Below are 5,756 nucleotides of genomic sequence, written 5' to 3'. Positions count from 1 at the left end.
CCAAATATGCATAGAAAATGATGTGGCACCCATGCAAACATGGCAAGTTATATGAACAGTTTTAGACTTAGAAGAAATACATGACATGGCAGAAACAGATACATGATAGCAACTTTGCAAGCTCAAACCACTCACCACAAGGCATTTCATGGCACAACAAGGTAACCAACAGTAAGTAGACATGTTCAAGAAGCAAAGCATGGCAAGAGCAAGTTCATAGGGTAGATGTATCACTAGCAAAACACATGGCAAAACTGAATCTCATGTTATTAATCTGCCAGCAACAATATTTAGCAAAAGTAGAGCATGGAAAAAACGAGCTAGAGCACTCCATAATTACAAACAGAGGCATGAATGGATAGAGCAATACCACATCTTCAAACCACTCTTACAGAACTACCTCAAAATGTGCATGTATCTCATGGTAGCAACAAGTTTACATAGCATCCAAATGTAACATGAAAAGACAACAAAATATACCAAAATATTCTAAGTGCCTGAAAACAGCAACATCACATAGCCTACTTTGCATTCTTGTGCTAGTCACCACATAGCTCACAAAAATACAAGACTTACACCACTTTAAAGATGGCATGATGGATCTCAAAAAACATGTAGACATCAAGCTCATAGGAAGATCATCATGAGAGGAACATTTCAATATATCATATGCGCAAAACGGAGTTATGAGCATGGAGATATGGCATCATGAACAAGTGCATATGATGTTGCAGATTTCGGGACTTAGGGAAAAACGAGGGGTCAACCTTTAGATCTAAGGGTTCGGCACGGAATCCGATGATCGCCCGATGGACTCGCCGGATCTACGCCGGAGTGGAGGAAGACGGCGGCCGTAGTGCGAGGAAGCTCGCCGGAGTGCAGGGGAGGCCGGATCCGGTGCCGGCGTGGTCGGATCCGTGGCGAGGTCGGCGAGGGCGCGGCTGCCGGAGTAGGGTGGCGCGTCGGGTGGTAGGGCGGCTCAGTGGCGGCGATGCTCGGCGGCGAGGCGGCGAAGGGTGGTGGCGCCGGAGGGGACGCGCTCGGGCGGCGCGACTCACGGGCGACGGCGGGGTGGCTTGGATCGGGGAGGGCCCGACCCGGGCCTGGTGGGCCGCGGGCGGCGGAGGCGGGTGGTGCGGCTGCGGGCACTGACGTGGCGCGCAGCGATTGGCTGCGGGCGGCGGCAGTGGTGATGTGTTGCCACCCGATTGGACGGGGCGATGCGTCCAGTGGACACGTCCGGCGGCGGGGTTTTTGTCCGGCTGCGCGAGGGGACGAGGGCTAGGTTTTCATCCGCAATTTCGGGGGAGAGGGACATATATATAGGTAGGGGAGCTAGGAGAGTCCACAAGAGGTGCAGTTTTTGCCCACACAATCGTGATCCAATGACGAAGAGCATGGAGGGGGTTTAGATGGGTTAGTGGGCTGTTTTGGAAGGGTGTTGGGCTGCAACAAGATAGGGGCTTTTGCGGTTACTTGATTAACCGTTGGAGCATCAAACAACCTCCAAAAGGAACGAAATTTGACAGGCGGCCTACCGGTGATATACCAAGGCCACTTGAAAAATCTCGACCCATTTCGAGAACGTTTTCCTCCCATTCACGAAATGAGATTTGAGGGGTGCAACGGGTGCATGTGGGAGTGTCGGATTGCGAAATGGACAACGGGGAAAATTACCGGATGCATGAGATGAACATGAATGCAAATGAGATGCACATGATGTCATGAGATGAAATGCATGACATGAACAAAATGCAAAACGAAGACAAAAACTCAACCACGAAGGGAATATCATATCACATAGCCGGAAATGGCAAGAGCTAGAGTTACAAATATGGAAAGTTACAGCCGAGGTGTTACACCGTTTTCCCACAGTCTCCACAACTCCTTTCCGACACACATCAACCGATAAACCTCTCCAGCGATGTCTGCCTACAACATACACACGCACCTTCCATCTCCTCATTTCTGTGTCCATCCCTCGTGTCTCTCATACGGTCCCACACATGTGTAAACTCCCGCTCCTCTTTTCATCGATCTCACAATCGCTGACTCATCCCCCTATTCAGCTAGTAGCTCGGCCTCTCGCACCACCTCCTAGCTAGCTCCATTCTCTATGTCTATCTGTCTCGTTGGGCCTTATCTGCCTCTAACAAATGGATGTGCACCGACCGATCTCCCACTATACATATAGCTAGCTAGGTCCTTATAACTCATTTTCCCCACGCGTCGATCGATCTACCTCATTAGTTATGTCTCTCCCTTCCTCCGACAAACAACAATTGATCTACCGATCTAGTTAGGTTTGCTTACCAAACACATGGTTCCCCTTCATCATCCATGCATGTGTCCCGACACATATATCACGCACAGCCACACACAGAAACACATCCCCACTCTTATTGATAATATTGTAGTTCTACCCTCAGTTTGTCTAGTAGGCCTCTCCCAGCATCTTTGAGAAGCAACTCCATAACCCATCTAGCACTCTACCCCTCTCCCTCCCTCTGTCTCCTCTCTCTCTCTCTTGCTGTCCCAACCTATTTCCCGTCCTTCAGTTATGTATGTATGTCGACCGATCTCCCTCAAGACATAGCTGGGTCTCTCCTTCTCAACACATATACGAGTCGTTCTACCTCTCTAGGTAGGCCTCTGCCTCCCCCCCACACACACATCGATACATCGAGCGCTCTAGTCATGTCTCCCTACCACACACAAACTTGCCCTGTGCCCTCTGACGTTCCGGTAGGACAGTCGCCCTATATCTTTGACTTGCACACACACAAATTCGATGGCTCTCTTCATCAATCTCACACCCACCCACTTGATACTCTCTTCAACTCTATCGATATCTATGACCCCTCCCTCTCTTCTCGTGGATCGCCCCCTCTATATATGATATAGATAGGCCTCTATTTCACACACATTGCATGTGTCGAATTTTTGTTTGAGATGTCATCGACACATATTACCACAAATACATTCATGAAATCAACCCCCCAACAAAAAACACTCACGAACACACACGCCATTTGTCTAGGTCTGTATCTCGCTCACACACACCCACGTAGGTGGGGGACATGCACGAAGAGAAAAGGTGCATGCACGGCGCACATACTCCTGTCTCTTTCCCAACCACACCCGTGAGGGCACGCGGTGGAGCTCATTTCTATACGAAAAGTCAGCCCACATGGTAATTTGACGTGTACTAGTTGTCCACTTAATGGAGGACCGTCTACCACGGGTGAACAAACAAATTGCAAGTTGATGTGTTATGTTAAAAAAGAGGCAAACTATGTGGGGCCTACCTTAGAGGCAAGTCTCTATACACTCAAGATGCTTTGTACGTATTACTTTTGATGTGTCCCGTCAACTCGTAGAACGAGGAGAAGCTTGCTTAGTATGCTGTCTCCCCTGCCAACGGGCGCGGTGGCTCACAGGACGAGTTGAAGCTTGCTTACTATGCCTTACACCCGCTCCCTAACCCACGTGCGTGGTGGCTTGCAGGACAAGGAGAAAATTTTACTACTCCCTCCGTTTACTCCTCGTCCCTACCTTGGTTAGAGAGATTGTTTGGAATATTTGTCCTTTAGTAGATATCAATATGAACTACTCCACTAGTACATACTCCAAACACTGATGTATATAGACATATTTAGAGTGTAGATTCACTCATTTTGCTTCGTATGTAGTCCATATTGAAACGGACATAATAGTATGCACTTGCCCCTCGACCCTCGCCCACGTGGTGGACGTGCAGCAATTCATTAGGTCTCATATAGCCAGAACGATATATACTGCAGTACCATTATTGTTCGACTTCCCGAAGAGGCAAAGAGCCAATCGCAAGGTTAATATTTTGGAGGTGCCAAGCGCAAGATGTCGGATTACGGTTTCCGACAAACCCATGAGGTTCGAACTCTAGGGTGCACACAAAGATCTCTCTCCCACTAGCTCACACTCTCACCACGATCTCAAAGCCTGGCTCGCCGAACCCGAGGAACAAGGGACACAAAAGTTTATACTTGTTTGGGCCACCGTTGTGGTGTAATAACGTAATCCAGTGTGGTGTGGTGGATTGCCTTGTAGGCTGAGGATGAACAACTACAAGGGAAGAATAGCTTCCCGAGGAGAGGTGTTCTTGAGCTCGGTGAGCTCGTTTGGTGGCCTTGGTGGAATGGATCCAGTCCTGGATCAGATGCCTCCCTGTGGTGGTGGCTATTCCTATATATAGAGGCCCGGGTCCTCTCCCCAAATACTAGGCGGGAAGGGATCCCACAATGGCCAATTTGAAGGGGGACAACTAGTACAAGTTATCCTGACAAAAGGTGGTACTCTCCTGCCAAATACTCTGGTGGTGACGCCGTCGTGGGATCATTGGTGACCTCCTTCCTGTCGTCCTGCTGGTCTTGGTCTCGTTGCACCAATACGGAAACCTTTGCCTGCTGCGTCGGGACTCCTCGCCTGCGCTTGCCCCTTTAGCACCAAAGAGGCAACGAGTACTCTGCGCCCGCTGGCGCCCGCCTGGCCTTGGTCGTCATGGCTCACGTCACGCGCTCGTCGTGAGGTGCCCCTTGCATAGATATCTCCGCTCCTCGGGATCCAGCCTAGGGAGGCTGCCCCGGAGGAGGTCTTGGTTCCATCCACCTCGCGAGGCTTGGCCCCTCGCGAGGGTATTGAGTGGTTGCTGGTGAAGATGGGCCGTACCAGGCCGCTGGCGGAGCCATGCCCTGGGCTGCAGGCAGGCAAGTCTGGGTACCCCCGTTCCCAGAACACCGATAGTAGCCCCGGGCGCAAGGCCCGCTCGTACTTAGCTTCGCGGCGAAGCCAATGGTCAAGTGCGGAGCGTCGCGGGGCCCAATAGCCTATGGCCTTGATTGACGTGTGGTGATTGACTGGTTGTGGGCGTCTCCGCTTCCCCACGCTGCCTCGGCAACCGCCCGTTTGACAAAAGGATGGCGCGCGCCGTAGTGCCCTCATCGCTTCTTGACGACGGCGCCCAAGGCTGAAGATATGGCTTGCTGGTGAAGGACGGTGCTCCTTCTCATTTTATTTTCCTGTGAACTTCCCTGTGACATGAGACGTACCTCGTGGAGGCGTTAAAACTCTGCTTGATGTTTGACGGAAAATGTGATGTGTAATAATTTATTTAGGTTCCGTGATTTCCTTCCCGTTTGCTTGATGTTCTACGCCGGCAGGACCCGACCCCGCGCATACCTCAGCCGCTGTTGGACTATCCGGATCACCAGAACCTTACCAAGGGGTGAGGGGCTACATTGCCAGTTAGGCTCCTGAGTCGCGATGCTCAGGAGTACCCCTTGGCATCCAAACGGCCTGCGGGAAGGAAATGCAAAAATAGGCCTTATGGTTCTACGTCCGTAGGGCCCAACTGTCGGTGTCAAAACCATCGGATCTCGGGTAGGGGGTCCCGAACTGTTCATCTAAGGTCGATGGTAACAGGAGACAAGGGACACGATGTTTACCCAGGTTCGGACCCTCTGTATGGAGGTAATACCCTACGTCCTGCTTGATTGATATTGATGAATAGGAGTATTACAAGAGTTGATCTACCTTGAGATCGTAATGGCTAAACCCTAGAGGTCTATCTTGGATGGCTATGATGATGAGTCCCTTATCGGGACTTAGTCCTCCGGTTTATATAGACACCAGGAGGATCTCGGGTTACACAAGGTCAGTTACAAAGAAGGGAATCTACATATCCAGTCGTCAAGCTTGCCCTCCATGCCAAGGAGAGT

This window comes from Triticum aestivum, chromosome 1A, assembly GCF_018294505.1.
Source record: "Triticum aestivum cultivar Chinese Spring chromosome 1A, IWGSC CS RefSeq v2.1, whole genome shotgun sequence".
Taxonomy (NCBI): Eukaryota; Viridiplantae; Streptophyta; class Magnoliopsida; order Poales; family Poaceae; genus Triticum; species Triticum aestivum.
Note: the sequence above shows the minus strand (reverse complement) of the source record.